The sequence below is a fragment of the Mesocricetus auratus genome, unplaced genomic scaffold (assembly GCF_017639785.1).
Source record: "Mesocricetus auratus isolate SY011 unplaced genomic scaffold, BCM_Maur_2.0 Super-Scaffold_100006, whole genome shotgun sequence".
Lineage (NCBI taxonomy): Eukaryota > Metazoa > Chordata > Mammalia > Rodentia > Cricetidae > Mesocricetus > Mesocricetus auratus.
Window position 1 is genome coordinate 34,289,279 of NW_024429190.1, and position 26,982 is coordinate 34,316,260.

Here is a 26,982-nt window from a genome sequence, read left to right on the forward strand (position 1 = left end):
AAAAAGGAAGATTATCCGGTCATTCCCAGTGACAGTGGAGGACAGCCTCTCCCAGGACAATTAGAAGATCCACTGCCCATTGTAAATAATACGGCACTGGATAATACATTAGCTCCAGAGGATGAATCAATTACATCAGGAGGAGATACAAAACATATATTTTGGCAAACTTCTATACAATATCATAGACCCAAGCTACCAGTTAAGGTAAATAATAAGGTGATTCACGGATTACTGGACACTGGAAGTGACGTCAATTTCATTAATCAGCAGTCCTGGCCACCCAACTGGGCTTTAAAAGAGGTTAATGTTCAATTCTTAGGGATTGGAACCCTATCTGAAGTTAAACAGACCGTTAGATGGATTGACTTTATTGGGCCAGAAGGACAGAGAGGTAGGTTAAAGCCATATGTTGCAGATATTGCTATAAACCTCTGGGGTCGTGATCTACTCCAGCAATGGAATACGCAGATTAACATTCCTCCTGTATCAGCTAGGAATTATAGACAAACTCTGAGTGGTAGAAAGAATATAGTAAGGCTGTACAGAAAACAGGTGCCAAATGTACAGGCCATACAGAAGCAAGATGCTAGTGCCAAACCTACAGAGCAACCAAAAGCTCTACCATTAAAATAGCTGACAGATGAACCCGTCTAGGTGGGTCAATGGCCTATGACATCTGAGAAGTTAGAGGCTTTGGAGAAGTTAGTTCAGGAACAGCTAGATGCTGGACATATTGAGGAATCAACTAGTGCATGGAATTCGCCTGTTTTTGTTGTCAAGAAGAAGTCTGGTAAGTGGAGAATGGTTACTGATCTTAGAGCTATCAACAAGGTAATTCAGCCTATGGGGTCTCCACAACCTGGGATGCCAATACCTTATCTAATTCCTAAGGATTGGCCAATTATAGTTATAGACTTAAAAGATTGTTTCTTCACCATACCATTACAAGAAAACGACAGAGAAAAGTTCGCCTTCACAGTACCTACCTATAATAATTCCCGTCCGGTACAGAGATTCCAGTGGAAGGTACTATTCAAGGTATGTTAAACAGTCCAAGTTTGTGTCAATATTTTGTGAATAAACCTCTAGAAATAATTCGTAAAAAATTTCCACATTCTTGAATATATCATTATATGGATGACATATTATTGTCTGATTCAAATAAGGATACTTTGGAAAAGATGTTTGAGGCAGTAAAGAAATTTTGCCTCACTGGGGATTACAAATTGCCCCAGAAAAAATACAAAGAGGAGATTCTATTAACTATATAGGTTATAAAATAGATGCTCAGAAAATTAGACCACAGAAAGTATAGATCAGAAGAGATCGTTACCGGACTCTTAATGATCTTCAAAAGCTATTAGGAGAAATCTCTCAATTACAGACGATTATTGGTGTAGAAGGGCATGATTTAAAACACCTGAAAATGGCTTTAAAAGGAGATAAAGACCTAAACAGCCCACGAGTACTATCAGCTGAGGCTGAAAAAGAATTAGAATGGGTAGAAAAGAATATTAGAAGCACATATGGACCATGTGGATCCAAATCTGGACTGTATTCTGGTTATTTTACCATCTAGAGAATACCCCTCAGGAATATTAATGCAGAGGGAAGACATCATTCTAGAATGGGTATTTCTGACACATAAACAGAATAAAAAATTGAAAACATATATAGAAAAGATCTCTGATTTGATATTTAAAGGTAAATTAAGGCTTCGTCAACTGACTGGGAAAGACCCAGCTGAAATTATTGTACGTTTAATGAATGAGGAAATTTCCTCCTTATGTTAGGATAATGAGTATTGGCAAATAGCTTGCAGTGACTTTTTGGGAAGTATTAGTAATAACTATCCCAAAACAGAGAGAATCAAATTCATAAAGAAAACAATTTGGATTCTTCCACGTATCGTGAGGCAAACACCTATTTCTGGAGTTCTTACCTTCTACACAGATGCAAACAAATCAGGTAAAGCAGGGTATAAATCAGGAGATATAAGTAAAGTAGTTCAAAGCCCTTACAACTCCGTACAAAAGGCAGAGTTACATGCCATTCTCATGGTACTTAAAGACTTTACAGAGCCTCTCAATATAGTCACAGATTCTCAATATGCAGAAAGAGTTGTCTTGCACATTGAGATGGCAGAATTTGTTCCTGATAATACAGAATTAACCTTATTGTTTTTACAATTGCAGGAAATCATCAGAAACAGGACTCATCCTATATATATAACACACATCAGATCCCATACAGGTCTGCCAGGTCCTCTGGCACAAGGCAATGATGAAATTGATTGTTTATTAGTAGGTAATGTGTTGGAAGCTTCAGAATTTCATAAGAAACACCATGTTAACAGCAAAGGTTTAAAGAAGGATTTTTCTATCACCTGGCAACAAGCCAAAGAAATAGTAAGACATTGTCCCAGTTGCTCATTGTACAATCAAACTCCATTACCAGCAGGTTGTAATCCTAAAGGTATTCACAGATATGAACTTTTGTAAATGAATGCATTTCACTTCCCAGAATTTGGCAGTTTGAAATATGTACACCATACCATAGACACGTTCTCAGGCTTCCAATGGGCTACTGCCCTCAGCTCTGAATAAGCTGACTCTGTTATTACACACCTCTTAGAGGTGATGGCTGTTATGGGTATACCTAAAACAATAAAAACTAACAATGTTCCAGCATATGTCTCCAGTAAATTGGAACAATTCTTCAAATATTATAATATAAAACATGTAACTGGTATACCTTACAATCCCACAGGACAAGCAATAATTGAAAGATCTAACCGAACCTTAAAAGAGATGCTTCATAAACGGCCAGGGAAAACAAAGACACCTAAACACAGGTTACACAATGCTTTACTAACGTTGAATTTTCTTAATGCTGATGAAAAAGGACAAACTGCAGCAGAAAGACACTGGACTACAGAGAAGACTTCTGAACTGAACCAACCGGTGTATTTTAAGGATGTTATGACCTCAGTCTGGAAACCAGGACATGTATTACGTTGGGGAAGGGGTTATGCTTTTGTTTCCACAGGAGAAGAAAAGGTTTGGGTTCCATCAAAATTAATTAAAATTCAATCAGAACAGAAAACATCTCAGGAGGAGGAAGATAACAGCCCATCTACAAATTCATAGTCCACCATGGGTAAAGTGACCTCCTAAAAGGAAAGAGAAGTGTTTTGTTTTTTGTATTCACAGGTAAACTCAGCAAAGAATACTGGACATATGGATTCCTGTAGAAGAATGAATAGCTACCCTGAGGACCATCAAACAAACAGTAACTCACTGTGTGGTATCAAAGTCTAAATCTCTCTATATTGTTTTTTCATAGTACCCTTTTATCTTTATTTCTTCACATACCTCAGTCCCCATTCATTTAACTGAAGCTGGCTTTGGAGTTGGATTGGCTCTCCTACTCTAAACTCAAGCATATTATTTAAATACGATTCAGAATTTCTGTATTATATCAAAGAGCCATTGATATAAGACAGAAGAAATAAAATGAGGGACTGTTATCTGTGGATTTCTTTTTCTGTAAAGTCTAATTTCCTCCAGGTTTTCCATCTTCCCTATTGTCACCTCTTCTGTATGCATACATATGAAAGTTAAAATATTTCTTTGTTAACATTAATGTTTGAGTTTTCCAGAGAACAAGGGATTTCCTGACAGCAATCTTCAACTGCTTCAGAAAGAGAATGAGGATCCACTTCCTTGACTTCACCTGATTTGACTGGAGGCATCTGAACTGCCCCACATCATTGACTCCACCTGACAAGCACTATACTGAAAGTGGCTTGAAACTACATCACTCTACACAAGTCCGGATCAAGAAACTGAAACAGCACATCTTCTACAATCTGGCCAGAGCTTCAGATGAGAGCTTCAATCAACACTAGAACCCCAGTCAGGAACTTCAATCAAGCATCTCCTGCCATACAGAGACTGTCTGATCTATGGAGATTTTGTTATACTAACATTTTCTTTTCACAGGTCCCCATGAGATTATCATTGTCCCATCTCAGCAGGAAGTAGTTTTGAGAATTCCATGCCCCCTCTCCCTACTATTGATATTATAAGATAGTTTACACCTGTTAGTGTTAGTTTTCAATTATTTTAGAGTTGGGATTGGAAGGAGGTGTTCATATTTGGGTGTTTTTTTCAGATAAGTTTAGGTTTAGATAGAATAGATGTTTGATACATTTTTTTTCATGGACACAAGTTAGTTGTCCTTTTTAGACTAAAAGGGGAATTGTAGGAGGAAGTTTGTATGCCGCCATTAAACATGTGACTTATTAGAGGAGCATACAGATGAGGTAATAAAAGGGCGGTTTACCACACCGCTAACCACACCCACTTTAGGCATGACTAAAGACGTATACTGCTGGATGTATATAGTATACGTACGTAGGCGGAACTACATCACTATCCAGGCCCACTTTTGGGCATGGCTAGGGGGCGTTACGGGGGAAGGTATAAAAGACAGCACACAGGAAGTCTCGGTCTCTTTTCCCGGAGTTCGGCTTCCAGTTCGGCAGCGGAAAACTGTTTGTCTCGTCTGGGTTACTTGTTTGGTATCTTGTGAGTAATTTCTACAATAAATACTTAGTTTCACTTCCAGTAAGTGTCGCTTATCATTACAGCGTCCTTTGAAGCCTACATAAGGGAACATGAATGCCAGCTCAAACTACCATAACCAGCAAAGCGTTCAATAACTATAGATGGAGAAAATAAGATATTCCATGACTAAATCAGAATTAAATGACACATATACACTAATATATCCCTACAGAAAGTCATGGAAAGAAAACTCCAACCCAAGGAAGATAACTATACTCACAAAAACATAGCCAATAGATAATCCCACTTTACCAAACATCACAAGAATTAACAATCTATGGTCATTAATATCTCTTAATGTCAATGATCTTAACTTCCTATAAAAAAGATACAGACTAATAGAATGGATATAAAGACAGAAACCATCCTTCTGCTGCATACAAGTAACACATCTCAAATTCAAAGACAGATGTTATCTCATAGTAAAGGGTTTGGAAAAGATTTTTCCAATCAGTGGAGCCCAGAGACAAATTGGTGTAGCAATCCTAATATCTAACAAATTAGATTGCAAACTAAAATAATCACAGGAAATGTCCATCAAGATGAAGTCTTAATTCTGAACATCTATGCTCTTAATGCAAAGGCACCCACATTCTTTTTGTTTGTTTGTTTGTTTTTGTTTTTATGAGACAGGGTTTCTCTGTATTGTTTGGGGGGCTGATGGACCAGCCTGGCTTCGAACTAACAGAGATCCACCTGCCTCTGCCTCCTGAGTGCTGGGATTAAAGGCATGCACTACCACCGCCTGGCAGCACCCACATTCTTAAAAGAATCATTACTAAAACTCAAATCACACATTTATATTGGGAGTCTTCAACACCCCACTCGTATCACTAGAGAGGACCACCAGACAGAAACTTAAAAAAGAAACAACTGAATTTAACAGAAGTTATTATCCAATTAGGATTAACAGACAGCTATAGAACATTATTTTCAAACACAAAAGAATATACCTTCTTCTCAGTATGACAGGGAACCTTCACTAAAATCAACTACATCATTGGCAGCATAGCAAACCGCAAAAAAAAATTGAAATAACCCCCTGTATCCTATTGGATAACCATGGTTTAGTGTTAGACTTCAATAACAACACAAGTTGTAGAAAACCTACAAACTCATGGAAATTGAACAATACACAATTGCACCATTCCTGGGTCAAGGAAGACATAAAAAAAGAAATTAAAGTCTTCCTAGAATTCAATGAGAATTAAGACACAACATACCCAAACTTATGGGCCACTTTGAAAGCAGTGCTAATAGGAAATTTCATAGGATTAAGTGCTCACATGAAGAAACTTGAGAGTAGTCACACTAAAGAATTAACAGCACAACTAAAAACTCTAGAATAAAAAGAAGCAAACTCTCCCTAGATTAGATGCCAGGAAATAATCACATTAAGGACTGAAATTAATAAAACAGAAACTAGGAAAACAATACAAAGAAGTAATGAAGCAAAGAGTTGGTTCTTTGAAAAAATCAACAAGATAGGTAAACGTTTATCCAAACTAAGCAAAAGGCAGAGAGAGAATATGCAAATTAACAGATTCAGAAATGAAAAGGGGGACATTACAAGGGACACTGAGGAAATCCAGAGAATCATTGGTAATAATTTGAAAACCTATATTCCACAAAATTTGAAAATCTAAAGGAAGTGGGCAATTGTCTGGATAGTTATTACTTACCAATATTAAATCAAGAACAGATAAGCAATTTAAATAGCAATTTTAATAAACCACTAATGAAATAGAAGCAGTCATCAAAAGACTCCCAACCAAAAAAAGCCAAGGGCACATGGCTTTAGTGCAGAATTTTACCACAAATTCAAAGAAGAGATAATACCATTGCTCCTCAAACTGTTCCACACAGTAGAATTAGAAGGGTCACTGACAAACTTTTTTTTGAGGTTGCAATTACCTTGGTACCCAAGCCACACGAAGACACAACTAAGAAAGAGAACTACAGACCAATAGCCTTCATGAACATTGATGCAAGAACACTCAATAAAATACTAAAAAATCAATTCCAAGAACACATCAGAAAAACCATCAACCATGATTAAGCAGGCTTCATCCCAGGGATGGTTCAACATACCAAACTCCATCTATAATCTATCATATAAACAAACTGAAAAAGAAAAATCACGTGATCATCTCACTAGATTCCTTTGAGAAAATCCAACACCCCTTCATGATAAAGGTCTTGGAGAGATAAGGAATAATAGGAGCATACCTAATCATAATAAAGGCAATATACAGAAAACCAACAGCCAATATCAAACTAAATGGAGAGAAAGTAAATGGGATTCCTCTAAAATCAGGAACAAGACAAGGCCGTCCACTCTCTCCATAGCTCCTCAATATTGTACTTGAAGTTCTTGCTTGCGCAATAAGAAAACAAAAGGAGATCAAGGGGATACAAATCAGAAAGGAATAAGAGGTCTGGCATTAGAGAAATGTTTGGGGATCCACAGGGATGACCTCAACTAAGAAACTAGGCAGTGATGAAGAGACTGCCTTGGATACCCTTACTGCAATAATGAGATTAATGACTACCTTAGTTGCCATTCCTAGAGCCTTCATTCAGTAGCTACTTGAAGCAAAAATCAATCACCCACAGCCAAAATGTGAGCCATACTCCTGGAATTCAGTTGTGGAGAGGGAGGAGGGATTAACAAAGGAGCAAAGACTGTGGTCGAGAAACTCTCAGAAACAGTTAACCTGACCTTGTAAGTTCATGGAGACCATAGTCATAAAGCTGGCAAACTAGCATTTGAGCTAACCAAGCCCTCTGAATGTGGGTGCCAGCTAGGAGGGTTTGGCAGTCTATGGGACCTCTAACAGTAGAGCTAGTGTTTATCCCTTGTGCACAAATGTACTTTGGGAGCTCATTTCCTATGGAGAGATACTATTGCAGCCCAGATACAGGAAAGGGACCCAATTATGTGACAGACTTTGGCAGTCCCCTTTGGAGGGCCTCACTATCCGTGGGGGTTGCGGGGTGGGTTGGGGGGGTTGGTGGGAGGCATCAGAAGATGGGAGGGCAAAGGAATGGGATGATTGATATGTAAAATAAGATTGCATTATATATTAAAATAAAGTTATTCTTTTTGTTATTTTTTTAAATTTCAGTTTAGTTTCCTTTACATTCCAACCAGACTTATCCTTCCCACCTATCCTGCCACTCCCCCCCACTTGCCTCCTGGGGAAAGTGTGAAGTCCAGAGCTGGTTGCGCGCTGCCTGAACTGTGTGTGTTTAAGGTTTGTGCATTTCACTGTTACTCCCCATGTCACAGTGATCATGTAGAATGAGAACTCTTTCTGGGACCTTGGAAATCTCTATTTTCTGGCATCTTGCAACCTTGAAGCTAAGCAACAGATATTACTCAATTATTGAGGAAGATAGACTGAGACAACTTTATGTTTTGCTCCTTTATTATGTTTTGAATGTCATAGTGCAAGGTCAAACATCTCAAGCCTGTCAATACTATCATCTATCAGCAACTGAGAAAGTGAGGCCTATCACCGAAGGAAAACATCACAATACTCTTCTGTCCACCCATTGTGTGGCTCAGGTAGATTGTTACATGCTACTTACTACATTGTCATAATAATTTGTTATATCAAACTACTTTTCATTTACTTATTTACCAATAATTTACACATTTGACTGCTGTTTAATCCCTCTATCTCTTAATATCTTCATTTGTAATGTTACTACATTTTGAATTAAGTTTTCTTCTAAAGACAAAGAGACCTCATAACTGCATTTGGAAACTGATGGTTATAATTATTTTCACATTGTTGGTGTTGCAGATAATTTTGACAGTCTAGTGGGTAACAAACACCATAAAAGAAAGCAGCTTCCTTTCATTCATCTCAATGGAGTTGTATCCATCATTTAAAAGGATCTGGTGATGGAAGTGATGAAACTATTGTTCCCTGTCAGCCAGCGGTCTTGACTTATTAAGAAAGGAACACATCTTTGTCTATGGATGGTAAAAGAAATGTTTCCCTTCATTTGTTACAATAATCATGTTACTTGTCACTGTTTTCAAAACCAAACTACCAATTCCATAAGGAGACTTTAAATTTCACTTGTCACTGTTGTCAGGGGACTTTAAACAGATTATTTGAAAGATTAATACGCAGAAAGATAAAGCAAATGTAACCTTCACTGTCTTGGTAGGAATTTGATTTGTTGTTGCTTTATGCATGATTTCTTTGCAGATGGCTACTTTATGAAATATCACCATGCTATGGTTGCTTTTAACTAAGGATGCCAAAGACTGGTTTTGCAAATTTTAAATATAACTTAATTGAAATTATATAAAATTATAATCAAATATACAATATCTAGAATTGCTTGTAAAGAAAAATTCAGAAGAAGTTATGTTATTTTATCTTGTATTTTATTTTTAATGATAGTACTGGTCACATGGTTATTTTGCTTATGCACAAAACTTGGATTGTTCTTGCTTGAGATTGCCCATTCCTTGAAGAATATATAACCTATTTTTATATAGACACATTTTTCTCTATAAATTGAAATCTACACTTTGCAAAATGTGAATGAATTTGAATTGAACATACATTACTTAAACCAGAATAAAATGATAAAACTGATTTGTAAGAGCTTATTCATTGAGGAAATCAGAGATTTTGAGACAATGATAGTCACTGCTTGGACTTTTAGGTATAGTTTTCTACATATGCTAGTTCTCTCATGCCATACATATGTCACTGGCAAAGCTGGGAAGAATGTACAAGAAAAGGAAGCCAAATGTCTTAGTAGAACATTGAACACCTTTTAATGATCACAGGTTCAATGTGCCTGGATGCCATTATGAATAGTAAATGATATGGACAGCTATGTTTAAACTCTAGGGTGAGAGGGGTCCCTATTGCTTCCTCTTATGCAATCCTGGAAACCTTTGGTTAGGGTTTGCTATTTTGCTTATTAGTTTTCACTAATTTAAATTTATGTTTAACTTTGGTTTAGCAGAATTATGTCCCAGATCATTCACTGGTTGCCAGTAATTTTGATGTGTCGGGAAGACACTGGTTCCATTCTTCGACACATTTCCTGGCTATATCTCTTTATCCTTTGCTCATGATTTCTCAGTATTATCCTGAACTGCATCTTTAAGTGCATGGTCTGACATCTATTACTAATGTATTTGATTCTTCTCTGAATTTTACAAGGCAATTTAATTGTTTTCTGGCCCACAAGCACACTTCTTGGTATTGCAAAGGTAGTTTTAGCAAGAGTAGACTTACAGAGCTTTAGAAAGAACTTTGGAAGCTGAAAATAATGAACCAGAAGTTAAATAACGCTTATGATTTGTTTATTTTTATATGCGTTCTGTTTATAAATTATGCCTACATGACCTACCCTTCTGCATAAAAATTATCTTGGTAAATTTTGGGAAGATATTTTGAGATGGGGAGTCAAGAAATGAGATTTGGCTTCTTACAATAATCAGCCAATTTGACCTTGAGCTAATAGATTCAAGATTTTTCTTTTGAGTATAAGAGAATAGGATATATAATGATTGCCCTAAAGGGTATTAAATTGTGAACTATTTGGAAATCTCTTAGACTGTCCCTGTGAAGAGCCCAAAGCACTTTGTGTGTGTCTGGCCTGCTGAACCAAGCAAATCATTGCCTAAGGGTTTAGGGGTTGGTCTGCCTGCTTTTCTGACAGCGGTTCTCATGAATCATGTGGCAGTCTCAAAGCACAGGTGACAACATTGACTTGTATAATAGGCAGGAATTTGGTCCTGCTCAGCTTTTCCTGGTGACAACTGGTGTTCTTGTGTTAAAATAATAGCTTGAAGCAAAATTCACACAACAGAAATCAACACAAATGACTTGAAATCAAAATTCTTTTTCAATCCAAGGTTCTGGGGATGAAGCTAAAGGCCTGGCGTAGACTAGAAAACTTCTGTTCAACTGAAGAGTTCCCTCAAAACTTTCATGTAAGATTTAAATGTCTAAGAACAACTAGTAAGTAATAACCTCATCAATATTAGGAGTGATGTTCTTTTTAAATAACTGTGTGTTTATATTAATTACTTTAGAATTTCACACAGTGTATTTGATTGTGTTTATTTCCACTGTTCCACGATTCACTCTATGTCCATACTCCATAGCTTTATGCCCCTTCCATTTTTTTAAAATAACCCAGAGTGTTCCATTTATGCAGACTATATACTCCTGACTGGGGATAGTAGTCTCTGGAGCATAATCCACCTTGCAGGAACCATACTTTAAGAAAAAAGTGATTTTCCTCCCTCAGAGACCATCAATTTTAAGCAGATCTCTTTAGTTAAGGGGAAACTGCAGGCTCCCCTCCCTGGCCCATGCTAGAATGTTGAGCGATTCATCTTGGCAGGTAAACAAAGGCTTTGTGAGATCATGAGGACTCTCATTTTATAAAGATAAGACACTATTTTGTCTTACCTCATTTGTGATTGAACTATAAATCAGATTCGCGAAGATGCCTATCAAAGACATAAATTCAAAAAGACTATTTTTTATTGGACACAAAATTAACAAGGACATTCTGAAGATACTAAAGAGTATTTCTGTTTACTAGCTTTTGTAAATTGCGTCTTTTCATATATATTATGAGGATTACTGCTACAGTAGAGATGTCTTAGAAGGAAACAATCAAAGGTTGGAGTTTTTTGTTTATTGAGTCCTTAGCTGTTTAGACAATATAGAAGTAAGGAAACATTCTGGTGCTGTTGTAGAATATTCTTGTAAGATGTGTTACATTTGTTTATGCTGTGAAATATTTGTTTAATGATGCAAAGGTGTGTTGTATTCTTTTATGCTGCATTTGCTTAATTCTGTGAAGCTGTAATTCTTTGACTGTTTGGTATATTAAGGAGCTGAACAGTTAACAGTGTGGCAGAAGAAAGGACAGGTGGGCCTATCAGGCACAGAGAATAAATAGGAGGAGAAATCTGGGAAGAGGGAGAAGAAGCAAGATAGAACAAGAAGAGGAGGACAACAGGGGATAGCCAGTCACCCACTCAAACAGCTGTGGAGTAAGAGTGGAAGTAAGACATATAGAAGTAAGAAAAGCAAAAATCCTAGAGACAAAAGGTAGTAGGGGATAATTTAAGTTAAGAAAAACTGGCAAGAAACAAGCCAAGGAAAGGTCAGGCATTCATAAAAAATAGTAAGTCTCTGTGTGTGATTTTTTTGGGAGCTGAGTGGCAGGCCCTCCAAAAGAGCAAAAAAGAAAAAAACGAAAGAATAATAAACAACCAACATGTACCTGTGTCCAATTTCAACTACTCCTCTGTAAAACTAATTGTCAAAGGTTTATGCTTAATCACTTAACATTTACTATTAGTTGGGACTTTCATAAATATTGTTATTAATTATTTTTCCAACATACAAGTACAGGCTTGAAAAGACATATCTGCATCACTGTGCATTACAGATATATCATAGCTAATGAAGAATGAATTTGACAGCCAACTTTGAGTATCCTAAATGTCAACAGAAAATGAATCAAAACATTTAACAAGAACCTTAAACATTTTTCATCAGAAATAAAAGTTATATATATATCCATATAATACAGGCAACTTGCTACTGGCCTAAATGTTTTAGTAGTTGAAGGCATGGACTTGTTTTCCAATTTCTTTGCAATATTCTCATAAAATGGCATTCTTGCTCCTGAAATCAGCCTATGATTCCAAACATTACTGTTGTTGGAATCAATGTGCACTAGTTTATGTTTAGTCTAGTCAAGTTCCTTGTCATTATTTGATTATCTGTCTGTTTTAGAGACAGGGTCTGTAGTGTTTGATGTGAGTGGACTCCACAGTCGAATATACCTGAATACTTGGTTACCATTTGGTGGAAGTGTCTAAGAAGGACTAGGAGATATGTCCTTGATAGAGGAGTTATGTAACTGTGGATAGGCTTTAAGGTTTAAAAGGCCTATGCCATTCCCACTGTTCTCTCTGTGTCTTGTGGTTGTATGTCAAGTTGTTAGCTCTTCACTACTGCTCCAGGACCATGCCTTTTGCCTGCTGCCATGCTTCCTGTAATGGTAATAATGGAATCTAAACCTCTTAAACTGTATCCCCCCAACCCCTGTTTTTCCAGTAAGTTGCCTTGGTCATGGTGTCTTATTGGAAAAGTAACTAAGATAGCCTCCAAATATGTAGTCTAGGCTTGCATGTAAGTAGCTACATAAACCAACCTAAACTTGAACTTGTGAAAATGCACTTATTTCTCCCTTCTGAATACAAGGATTGTAGATCCATTTTGCTACACCTTTACTCAGGTCCAATTGCTTGCACATTTTGTATCACTTCTGTTAATCCCTTTTGTAATTTCTTCAAATAGATGGGATAATTTATAGAATTGTCCAGTAACATCAAAAGATTAGGGGCATGTTCATATCCATCCATTCATTCAACCAATAGTTGGTTAGGTAGGCATACAGTGAATCTATAGAAGTGGCATATGATTTGAGAAACACCTGGTTTCTTCTCTCAGAACATGCAAATCCTAGAATTTCTAATTATATTATCTATTTTTCTTCTGATTGTATTTCTATCTTTAAGCACAATGCTTGGTGCAAAGTACATACTCAAATTCATACTGAAGCTACAGATCATGCTGTAGTATTCATCTCAGCCAAATCACAAAATTCTAGCATTAGAAATATATCATTATTCATCAACCCATATAGTATAGAGATCATTTATTTTAGAATTAATAAGCAAAGAGAAGATTATATAGCCATAGTTGCACTGAAAATTAGAAGTGGGTTTGGGACTAATCTGTTCCATCTCTTGTAAAACACCTATTACAATAACTCATTCACAAAATTCTGTATTCTAAACTAATGGTTAAATGGTAGGTATAATTAGTAATTATAAATATTTACAACCCAAAGTATACTGCAAACCATATTTTAAATCATACATAATCTGAAGTGAGGCACGTATTTTTATTTGATGTTGATTGTAGTTAGAACATTAAGTGAAGCTGGGTTATAATTTTGTAGTCCTATGTCCCACTATACATCACTAAAATTGTTAATACTAAATATGGAAAGAGTAGAAATAATGACTCCTTCTGATGCTCATTTTGGAAAATGTAGCTTGAAGAAATATCCATGTCCTGGCTCAAAATGAAGCTTTTAGGGAAATGAGGTGTATAATTTTCTTGAGGCAAGAGCAGAACAATAGGATTTGGAGACAAAGATTTAGACAGAAAGTTGGATAGAGACTAAAAATAGTGACAACCATTCTTAAAGTTTACGAGGATAGCTACCTACAAGTTTTATTTTGTTTGTTATGCTCTTTGTTTGCTTATTTGAGTGTCTTGGTTTATCTTTCAAAAAGCTTTCCATGCTGTGTAGCTTACGGTGGTTTGCAGTTTAGCAAAAATTCACAGTGACATTTCTGTGTCAGTACCTGACTCTGGGCATAGTTTGTTTTCACATACCAAAAACTATCTTTGACGCATTTCTGATTTTAAATTGTTGTAGAAAGGTCTTTTCAATTTATATGGCACTGGAAAACACACTGTATCAGATTTCTATAATAGTAATAAAATAGGATAATCTATCTGTAAAGGATTTTTTCTGATCCAAAATCTAAGTGTTCATGTCTTTTACATATTTGACCTTCCCATTGCACAAATAAAATTATGCTAAAAATAAGAATTTGCCATAAATATTGGATGTAATTTGTGGTGTAAGTGTAGTGTTCATATATAAACATTAGCTACCTAGTTTTTTTAAAGACATAGGGAAGTACAGAAAGAATGCCTATAAAATACTAAGCGAACTTGTACCAGGTTACATGTAGTAATTGTACCCTAGTTTCTTGTAGAAATTCCCCAGGATTTGCCTCATTTCATTTAGAAAATTAGTTGATAAACATTATCAAGTTTATTCAATGGCTGAATATATGTGTAACTTATGTTTACTCTTCATTGGTAATATGTACTGGAGAATATAGTGACCTTGCATATTCCAGTGGTTTTTTTTTTGGTCTCTATAGATAATATTACCTTATCCTACACTAAATCCTTGACTTGTTTATGAAAGAAAATTTTTCTTTTTGTTTCACTGTAGTTAGCAAAATTCTCTTTGGTCTTGTGTAAATTCAGATGCCAATGATAAACTAAGCTGGGCCATAAAATGTCTAGGCATCATGAATGTTTGGGTGTGAAGTATAATAATGTCAAATGGTTAGTGAGGTCATAGACTGCATGTTGTGAACCTTTTGGATATTTAGAACTATGTGAATGTGTGCAGTAAAAGGTGTAATAAACTAGGTTTTCATGGTGACTTACATTTGTTTATATAATCATTGCACTGTGAAATCACATATCAGGGAGCTCACATATCATGGTTTCAAGGCATCCATTATATATTGCAGTGACAAAGATGGTAGGCATTATCATAATTATGCACATTTTACTTTAACATTTTTTCTAATGTGCAAATCCAAGAGTGTCCACAATGGTCAAGGTTTAATTAACTAAGAATGGAGGTATGTCCATCCTTCTCTTCTACTATAGGCCTGGGGTTTAACTGATAGTGTCAGAAGTAACTTCTTTGAGATCAGTTCTACCTGTTAGCCTGCATGCTTAGTAAAAACATCATTTGTTTCTGTCCATCAATAGACACTGTACGTGAAACAGGATTAAGACAGGATGGTGACCTGCCCTCTATATTTCTGACGTCTGCAACAGCAACACTGAACTACTTTTAAATGTGCCGATCATAGGTATGCATGTAAACACACTAATTTGTACGTTCCATTTTACTTGCCCCTCTGTGAATCACTTTGTTCCTAACTTTTTACATTCTTAGTAAATATTATATGAGATAAGAAAGCTTTTGTTTTCTTATAAAAATCTATTATTTACTGATATTTGAAGTTGAGCCTTTGTAACTTAAACACATGATGAGAATTTAGAAATTCCTTAGTTTTAGATTCAGTATTTATTTACATATAATACTAATTGGTAACTTGGAATTTAGAGTCATTTCCAGACATGTTTAGTATTTTATGAGCATTGGTGGTTTGCCTGAATATATGTCTGTGTGAGGGTGTCAGATCTGGAACTGGAGTTACAGACACTTATGAGCTTCCATGTGACTACTGAGAATTGAACTTGGGTCCTCTGGAAGAGCAGCCAATACTCTTAACCACTTAGCTATGTCTTCAGTCTCTGACTTGGTTTTCTTTTAATCCAGGGGGAATGAATTACTGGATATTTACTTTTAATATGCTGATTTTAGAGAAAAGTTTCCTTGAGTATTACATACACACCCATTGAAATATGATCAAATCCACCCTCATTTCTCCTCCCACCTGCTTCTATCTTCTTCTATACATTCCTTAATAATTTAATGTCTTTCTTCATTTGTAACTTTCTAAGCAAGTTCAGTTAGTGTTACCTAAATATTCAGAGATGTGGGACCATCCACTAAAGCATGAAAAACCTACTGGAACACACATTTTAAAAATAAAGAATGATTCTTTCTCTCCAGGAAATTATGCATTTCCAATAGTGCCTCAGTAAGAGGTGATGTTTTGTTTTTATATTTATTATTATGTCCATATACTAATAAAAACAATACTTCAAGTCATTAACAAATTATATGGAAGAAAACAACTTATTTTTATTAACATGCATAGTTCCCAATTACATCTAATATCTACTATAAGTTGAAGAATGAATGAAGAGGTCTTGTAGTTGGGGCTCTTGATAATTTTGTAGAATGCTTAACAGTACAGCACCACAAAGTTATAGTAGTAAGTGTATAGCAGAGCCAAAATTCTGTCTGAATTATGTCTCAGTGAATGAAAGCAAGCTTAACATCCCCGTGTAGTGGGAAGACCCCCTTCAATTTAAGAACTTGTTTATTCCTTCAATTATTATGCACATTTATCACACCATACTTAATATTTGCATGGAATATACTATACACATAAATTTGGATTGAAGTAATGACTATGAGACCCTACATGCCAGCCAGTTCTTCTTACCTGCTTCTTCATTCCTACAATAAAGAAGTTAACTCTAGCTAGAATATCCTTCAATCTCTGGTGACTGTATCAAGGACCACTGCATGTGATTGTTAGCTTTGTTACAAGAAGAGCAGCAGCAGTAACAAACAACTTTGGGTTTGTATTTTCACTGGAAGAACTCTTGCATGCCATTTTCCAGCAACACTTACATATTAAATATATGTGTTTCAATGCAGTCTTCCTTATATACCACCATAAGCAACAAAGGCAAGAAATATGCAGCCATATTACTATATCACTGTTTACAAATGAATATGTTAAAACATGCAAAAGATAAAGGGGCACAAATTTGAACAAAGGCCTGGAAATCTAATTCATACAAAATTCTACTGACAAGCATGTTATTTGGATGCCAGGTGACTGAATATTATTCCTAATGGAAACTTGCGCATACCTGTGTATCCATGTTTACATGAATAATCTTTATAAAATGCTGGGAAATTGATCTTTATATTTACAAAGTAACATCTATGCTTTTTCTAGACATTCATGTCTCTTTTTTCATGTTTTATCAAATAGAAACTTGTTTGAAATTAGATTACTTTGATCACTAACTTAATTGTTTTAGAGGATCATATGTTGGTTCAGCTAGCTCCATCCATGGCAACTTAACTTGGAGAAAGATAGTGAAAAAATATCTAAAATTAGACCTACCCAACACTACTCTAACATCTTCAATTATTACTTCATGACTTTTTAAGCTAGAACATACTACATGATGAAATATACACTTTCTGGATATTTTTATCTTAAAATGGTGGCAGGCTGTGTTAGGAAAATGACTAAAGCTTTTAAGAATGTGTGCATCTTTGTTAGCAATTACTTAAAAATTATTTTAACAATCCACAGTAGTTTGTGCTTTTATGTTTCAAAGAAAATGAGCAGCAGCATATTTTACTACTGAATATTGCAGTTCAAATTTCATCACTTTTCAACATTTGAGATTTATGACCTTTTATAATAGTCTGCATCAGATACATGGTCTTGTTTTATGTTGTATAAAAATCAATGCATAATTTGGAATTGCCATTTAATTTATTCATAAGGTTTTCATGCATACTGAAAGTATATTACTAGACACCAAAGAGAGGCAAAAAATCACTTTTGCCTACATTGATTCATGCTTTCTCATTTCATAATCACATTCAGCCTTTCAAGAAAGCAATTCAGATATGGTGAGATAAGGTTCATGAAAGCCATTGTGATATGAGAATAAAAACACCAATGAAGTCAGAATCTGAAGATGTTTGAGGGTGAACTCTCACAAAGATTTAGAGTTTAAAGACAGAGAAACTGCAATTGGTGCTACAATTTTCAAACATGCTAGGTTTTACAGATTTTTCACAATTTGAGCAGTTTGAGCAAATGACCAATTCAGACTTACAGTATTGAATTCCTATTATGGGCAATGGAGCTAAACCATGTGTACAGTGTCTCTGCACTTTTCCAGCAGCTATTTACTGGGTCATCTAGACTCCTAGTTTTCAAAAGTCAGCCTTCAAGCTAAATGCCCAAGAATCATCTGGTTTATTTATTAAAGACATGAAGCCTTAGACCAAACACAAAATTGACTGACTCAAAATAACCAAAAGTAGTTTCTGGGAATTAATGTTCATATGAAACTCTCCATGTAATGATGTCCTAGATGCACGGGAGCACACATCCCAAAATTCACGTGATGCATGTCAGTCTTCTTTTACTATTTAATAAGAGTAAAGGGAGAGGGAGAAAAAGAGAAAATTGCTTTCTCCTAGTGGGAACAAAATGCATGGACAAAACACATAAAACTTCCTGCCAGACACAGTTTCCTGAGTTCTGTACCATTTGTTGTGGGACCATTACTCTTCTTAGCTATCATCTGTTACCTTCTGATGAACTCATTCTGTGATTTGGGAAGACATCAATGTCCCAAACCTGAATAACAGCTTTAGAAAGTTTTTAGCTGTTTTTCTGTTTGTTTGGCACAGTGAAATTTCTCATACCCCCTTGACTACTTTTTGCCTGACAAAATGACACCATAAAAAAAGATTGATATCAAAGTCCTCCAGATAATTGTGCAGGAAGAAGCTTCTGGAGCCATACATCAGGCCTACTATATTTGTCAACATTTGAGTTAAGTGATCCACAAGAAGTCATTTAAAACAAATGACTCTAAATTTATTTTCACGCTAGTGTTTATATAGTATTAAGCATGAACTTAGCTTTGCACAATGAATAGGCTTTAAGTCTTTCATAATCCATTATTGTTAATCACAGTGAGGAAATTTGGAAAAAGAATAAGTCTAAATAATTCAAGCGATTCTGACACTAATATTTGAATACTCAGAGAATATAATAATAAAAGGAAAATATTACCAAAGGCTACTATTTCTAGTCTGTTAGCTCCCCTCTAATTATTAATATATTTTCTAATTGAAGAGTTTACATTAAATATTTGACACTGGGAACACGGTGAGGGGTAAGGGGGAGTGGGAGCTCGGAAGAAGAGAGGGGGAGAAGAGAAAGAGAGAGTAGGTCATGGGGGAACAGGAAGTTGAGTGGGTGGGGGTAGAATAGGGGGAAGAGGGAATCATAGGTTAGAAGACAGATCAGGCACCAGAGTGACCCCAATGATCTAAAGGGATAACACCAATTGGCAAGCTAAGTAATAGTGGAGAGACCACCTGGAATGCCCATTCCTGATAATGAACTTGATGTCTATAACCATCTGGGAGCCTTCATCCAGTGGCTGATGGAAGCAGAGGCAAACACACAATTAAACACTGAACTGAACCCAAGGAACCCAGTGGCAGAGAGAGAGGAGTGATGAGCAAATTGGCAAAGAATGGGCTGGCAAAACCAGCAGAGACAACTGATCTGAACAGGGGAGAGCTCTTGGACCCCAGACTGACAGCGGGGAGGCTAACATGGGACTGATCTGGACCCCCCAAATGTGAGTGTCAGTGAGAAGGCCTGGGCAACCTATGGGGCCTTGAGCAGTGGATCAGTGTCTATCCCTGGAATACAAACTGTCATCGTGTGCCCATAGCACAAAGAGGGATGCTCTCTCAGCCTGGACTCTTAGTGGAATGCCTGGACCCTACCCGGAGTGAAATGACAGACTCTAGATATCCCCTATGTGGAAGGAATTGGCAATAGGGTGGGAGGCTGGGGGCAAGGGGAGTGCGGGAGGAGGGGAGGGAGAGGGAACTGGGATTGGCATGTAAAACAAGCTATTTAAAATTAAAATAAAAAATGATATTAAAAAATATTTGACACTGTTCTTGAATGCCAACTTTGTGGATCAAATAATACATGAGAAAAAAATTAAATCTAAGCCAAACTCTTACACTGATGGCTAGTGTTTCATTTATTTTAAAACTATTTTTAAATTATGCTTATGTGTGTGCACATGAGAGAAGGAGAATGAGGAGGCCACAGGTATTAGATCTCCCCTACAACTGGAACTGTAGGTGTCTCTGAGTCCACTAAAATGGGTACTGAAGGAAAAGAACTTGAGTGCTCTGTAGGAGCAGTCTCTTGAAAGCCACGTCTCTAGCCCCATGATTCAGTTTTTAAAGCATACTGAAAGCATAGTTAGAAATTTATAAAATGTCTTCAATATTTATTGAATTTATTGCTTGCAGCTTTGTCTGTTAAGTCTTTGGAGCAGAATTAGACTTGAAGAGGTATGAGGTATGTATAGTTATGGTGTTATAATCATGACTGAATATGCACATATCATAAGAGCTGAATAAAAAATAAGAAATGGCTTTATTACAGGTTTCCTTCCAATTGGAACTGCTAATTTGACATACCCATGTAAGCCTGTAACTCTTTTATTTTTATGGTTTTCTTTTATTCATTTAGAGAATTTCATATAGGCATACCTTATTCCCATAATTTTCATGACAAGCTCATTGCCTTCCAATTCTTCCCATGCCTCCTCTCAAATCCATTATTTATTTAATTATTATTGATATATGGCATTGCCCATGTGTATGTATTTTGGGATGAGTATTTGGGACTGAATAACTTATTAGGATGTTCATCACTGGAAAAAACCAATTTTCTCTCTTAGTAATTGTTAATTGTCTGTAGTTCATTATCTAAGGATAGGGCCCATGATATTTCACCTATCCCATTTGGGTGGTGTCATTGTGCAAATCTTAGTCTAGAAATCATATTATTGATAGTAAATGTCATAAATAGAAGACACTATTTCATAGCAGATACCCTGACCCTCTAGCCTTTGCATTCTTTCTTTCCCCTCTTCTGTGATGTTTCCTGAATCTTATGTGTAGAAGTTGTATTATGGATGCTTCATCGGTTTGGTTGCAGCCACAGTCAGTTGCTTCCCGCATTTTGATCAACTGTGGCTTTTTTTAAAGGTCTCTGTTGCAAAATCAGCTTTCATAAAGGGTGAGCACTACACTTATCTGTGTTATAAGGATAAGTACTTAGAATACAACTGGGGATCATACTGCTTCAGAAAAGTGGCAGTAGCACGTTTTCTTCTAGAGTTCCTGATTCTACCTTCTAGAGATATTTGCCTCTTTATGTACCAGACATGATTTCCCACCTACTGAGTAGAATTTAAATCCAATTAGACAGTTGTTACTACTCACAGTAGCTGAGTGCCACTTTTACTCCCCTGGATAGATTTTGTCATGCTGGTCATTGTTATGTTTCATAGGGTTTATATTTGAGTGGGATTCTTAATTACATTTCTGTAATGTGTAGTCTTCCTGCAAGTCGCTTGGGTCCTGCTGCTGTCTCAGCCACCAAATAACACATGAGACACTATATTAATTATGAAGCAGTTGGTCATTTGCTTTGATTTCTAATCAGCTGCTTCTGACTTAATGATTAACCCATAACTGCTAATCTAAATATTTCCATGTGATATGTGATCTTCTCTTACTGGAGAAAGGGGTCTGGACCTCTTACTCCTCTGGTGTCCTACATCGTGATTGACTGTTCCTCTCTTCTCTAGGATCCTAGACGACTCCTAGTCCCACCTATCTAGCTTCCCTATTGATCAACAGTGCTTTATTTAAGTAACCAATAAGACAAGCACATAAACACAGAAGGTCTTCCCCCATCACTTTTCTCTCTTGACAGCTTGCAAATCACCTTTGAAAATACTGTGAGAGATAATCCTCAGAAAGAAGGCTTCATGGTCAGGTACAGATTGATTTCTCCAAGAACTTTGAAGTGTTTGTTGTCTTCAAGAGTCTACCTTTAACTTTTAGGAGGGAACCAAGAACAATTCACTTTTGGGAATATCTTAGACTCCTTGGACCAACAACTCAAAGGGGGACTTCCCATGTCTCACACTAAGGATTTTGCTAGATTGTCAATGTCTCTTGGGAAGACCATTATTATTATAAGTTGTGTAACTTTATTTAAATTGCTTATATATGAATACACATATATTTATTTATAGTATGTAAGTATTTTAAAGTAACTATAAAATGATGTGTTTCCCAATGGATTTTCCAAACTCTTCATCTCTCCTTGAATTATCCTACCTCCCTTTCTCCATATTAAGGCTTCTCATCCATCATTCTTTTAAAATGTAAGAATAAATTTGACTACTGTCAAGAAACATAGCCTAGGAAACATAATGAAATAATAAAAATGCTAGTGATTTATGTTGTGATATGATGAAGTAATGGCCTGCTGATAATTTATGTCAATGGTAATGCCATTATTTAAATAATTCAAAGGATTTGTTTGATTGTGAGTCATGCATTCTGGTAATTCCTGTACTTATACAATACTAATAAGAGTGAATACAAGCTTCTAATGGTGTTACATTATAATTCTTCTTTATATACAGACAATATGCATAGTCTTCAAAAGATTTGATATTTAGGCTTTTATGTAATATTTGATGGGTTGGAAAAGGGCAAGAATATAAATATTCTAAATATTTGAGTGCTTATGATGTATCTGTGTTGTCTGCATACAGGCTCAGCATTAATAAATCTCTGTATTTGATCTCCAGAACCATATGAACAAAATGTGGACATGCTTGGAATTCAAGCACTTGGGTGGCAGAGACAGGAGGATCAGAAGTTCAAGTTCATCTTTGGCCACATAGTAAATGTGAGGGCTAATACCCAAGTCTCAAGTTCTTAAAAATTTAGTTTCAATTCATGTCTAAAAGCATGCATATAGAAAATATTCTTCATTATTGAACTAAGAAACATACATTTAATAATCTTGAAATTTTCTGACATGCATTTGAGCTTCTCTGATTCTTTTACCTCCGTTAGGAAATAATGCCCTAAGGAGTGTTACCCCTTGAATTCTGGCACACTTAGTATAATACTTTAGTAAAAGAAGGCACTAAAACATGTGTAAGATGTGGTGCCCATGCCACAAGCAAATCAGTGGTATCAGGAAAAGAAAGGCCAGATGTCCAGCTGTTTATACTAAGAAGTGTCTTTATTTTGCAAGTGCTAAGAAGTCTCTCTCTTGTAGGAGGGAGTAGTCTTATATATAGTCTTACAACACAGTAGAAAAACCCCAGGTGGAAGAGAACGTGTTTTCCTCCTGCTAAATGTTGATATCAGTGGGGCAATGCAGGGGCAGTAAGACAGGACTAGAAAACAGGATGCACCTGTGGCTATCAGCTGACAAACAACTCAGAGACCCTGTGGGGGCTAGGCCCCAGCATAAGAATACTGAAAATTAGCACCTACTCAGGGCACAAAGAGTATATCCTGGGAATGGTGTGTGTGTGTGTGTGTGTGTGTGTGTGTGTGTGTGTGTGTGTTATGTTAAATCATCATAAAAAGGGAAAGGCAGTTTCTTAATTTGAGTTTTCTGTAAGGGAAGTAAGATGAAGTAATGAACAGTAACCAAAAGCCAAATTATTAGTAAATTGTGAAACACTAACAGAGAATTAGATATTACTTACTTGTTTAAAATTATTTTCTTATGTTTAAATACATAAGGGAAAGCATGATAGAAATTATGAAAATATTTGAGGGCTTTTGTATTGCTTCAGGGTTGTAGGATTTTAGGAGATTTCTTTTGATAACCTTGCATATAGAAGTATTCTGTTTCAGATTTAAAAGATTAAATATATATGATAAAAGCAGATATTTTATTGTTTAAGACAGAATGCATTCTTTAGAAAGAAAAATAGGTGTGTTTTGGGCTATTAACATTGTTGATTTAAGCCAGTCCTTAAATCACTGTCTCTGATACCTCATTTATAAGAAGGGCAAATATGTCTGTCTCAGGGAATACTCTATGCAGTAGATTAAGAATGAGCATGATATAAAAGCACATTTCTACCATCTTTAAAAAAAGATCAATTTTGGTTTGCCTCTGATTCAACATATGTCAGTAGGTTTCAAAGAGAATCAGTGAATCTTGTCTAATTGTGTTAATCTGAAAATAAGATTGAATTGGGACATGGATAACTAATCCCACTCTGTGTTATGAATTATAGCTGTTATTATATTGTTAATTTAAGTTATTCCACGTGAGTTCGAAATGTGGCTATCTTTAACCCTCGCCTAAGCTGCACATGCAGGTTGACATCATTTGTTCTCTGGATGTTTGTAGGAATCTCCTGCCTGCTTTCCTTGCTTAAACGTTTACCCCTCATTAACACTCACTCTCACAAAAGCTAGGGTGATCATTTAAAAATGTAAATTTTAATATGCCTTTTTATGGCTTACACTTATCCATGAACTTGGAATAAACTTCAAATGGTTTTTAAGGCTTTCAGTGTTCTGTTGAACCTTGCATTAAAACATTCAGCCATCATGGCTGGAATCGTGTTTTCTTGCCTCAGCGTTCCTACTACATTAACTCTCTCCCTTACCTGAACAGTCCAGGTACTTTCTCTACTTAAGAACATTGGAAAATGCACTTCTCAGCCACAAAATAGTCTTACTTCTGACTAAACACTTAACTAACTTTTTTATTCATCAGACCTTATGTTTAATGCCATTTCCTAATAAGTATTCTTCATAAATTTAATAATTCCCCTCAGCTGCTGTTGGTTGAAAGCAAAACTTATTTTGCTTTCAGTCTTCATTTAAATTCCCAAATAATACATATTTTTTCTTTTTTTCCAGTAAATTAGAAATGTAAAGCTTGCTTTACATTTCAATCCCAACTCCTTCTATCTCCCTTCTCCCCCCCCCCGCCTCAAGCCCCCCAACACTCCAACCATCCCCACTCCATTCCCCAGAGAAGGTGAGGCCCTCCATGGGGATCTCCAGAGTCTGTCATTTCGTTCAGGGCAGGGCCTAGGCCCTCCCTCAGGAGTCCAGGATGAGAGAGCATCCTTCATTGTTGGATAGGTACCCAAAATCCATTTGTATGTCAGGGATAAATACTGATCTATTACCCACCCAAGGCCCCATAGATTGCCTAGGCCTCTTCATTGACACCCACATTCAGGGAGTCTGGATCTGCCCCATACTGGTCTGCCAGTCATCAGTTATAGGTCCAAGAGCTCCTCCTGGTTCAGGTCATCTTTTTCTCTGGGTTTCACCAGCCCAGTCTTGACCCATTTGCTCATCACTCCTCTCTCTCTCTGTCACTGGGTTCCAGGAGTTCAGTTTAGCTATGAGTGTCTGCCTCTGCTTCCATCAGTTACTGCATGAAGTTTCTAGGATGGCATATAAGGTAGTCGTCAAACTCATTACAAGGGAGGGGAATTTAAGGTAGTCTCTCCACTATTACTTAGTTTGCCAGTTGTTGTCATCCTTGTAGATCTCTGGAAATCTCACTAGTGCCAGACATCTGGTAAAGCCTATAATGACTCCCTCTATTACGGTATCTCTCATCCTGCTCTCCTTTATTCTTCCCCCAACTCATCCTTCCTGTTCCCTCATGAACTCCTCTCCCCTCCTCTTCTCCCCCTCTCTTTTTCCTGGATTCTTGTACCCCCCTCCCCGTGCTCCCAATCTGCTCTGGAGATCTTGCCTCATCCCCCCTCTCTGGAGTACCATGTATATCTTTATTAGGATCTTTCCAATTTCCCAGACTCTCTGGCAGTGGGACTGTAGGCTGGCACTTCCTTGGTCCATTTCTAAAATCTATATATGAGTGAGTACATACCATGTTTGTCTTTTGGTGACTTGGTTTACTCACTCAGGATTGTTTCCTCTAGTGCCATCCATTTGTCTGCAAATTTCAAGATTTTATAGTTTTATTCTGCTGAATAGTAAACCATTGTGTAATTTTCTCTATCCACTCTTCAGTTGAGGGGCATCTAGGTTTCTTCCAGGTTCTGGCTATTACAAATAATGCTGCTATGAACATAGTGGAACAGACATCCTTGTTGTATGAATGTGCATATTTTGGGTATATGCCTAAGAGTAGACTTGCTGGGTCTGTGGTAGACTGATTCCCATTTTCCTGATTAATCTCCATACTGATTTCCAAATTGGCTGTACGAGTTGGCACTCCCATCAGCAGTGGAGGAGTGTTCCCTTTCTCCACATCCTCTCCAGCATAAACTGTCATTAGTGTTTTTAATTTTAGCCATTCTGACAGGAGTGATATGATAGCTCAGAGTTGTTTTGATTTGCATTTGCCTAAGGGCTAAGCATGTTGAGTACTTCCTTAAGTGTCTCTCATACATTTTTGACTCCTCTATTGACAATTTTCTATTTAGTTCTGTACCCCACTTTTTAATTGCATTCTTTGGTGTTTTGGAGACTAGCTTCTTGATTTCTTTGCAAATATTGGAGATCAGCCTTCTGTCAGATGTGGTGTTGGGGGAAGTCCTGTGCATTTGTCAATGAAGTACTGTTGAGCCTATAGGGAACCAAGATAGGAGGGACTAGGAGTCCAGGAGAACTCTGGGAAGGAGAAACACAGGGGAGTCGAGATGTAACCGCCATTGGGGTAGGAAGCCCGGAAACCACTCCGGTAAGAGACATACTTAGATTAACAATTATGGGGTAATTACTTAAGTCAGAGCTAGCCAGTAAGAAACAAGCAAGGCCAACAGCTTCATAATTAATATAGCCTCCTGTGTGTTTATTTGGGACTGACGTGGCTCTAGAACCAGACTGGCGGGTGATAAACCAAAGTGGCTAGCAAAAAGAAAAGCTTCTCTTAACAGAATGGTACCAGGAGTGGGGTTGAATTTCCACGCAAAACAACAAAAGCTTTAAAGGAATTTTAGAAACAGAAGAACAGAGAGAAGCACAGATTTTGGTAGCAGCAATTTTCTCAGGTGTGCTCTGTTTTGCCGCAACAAGCCGAGATTCACGTGGCGTGCTTACCAGAGTCTTCCTG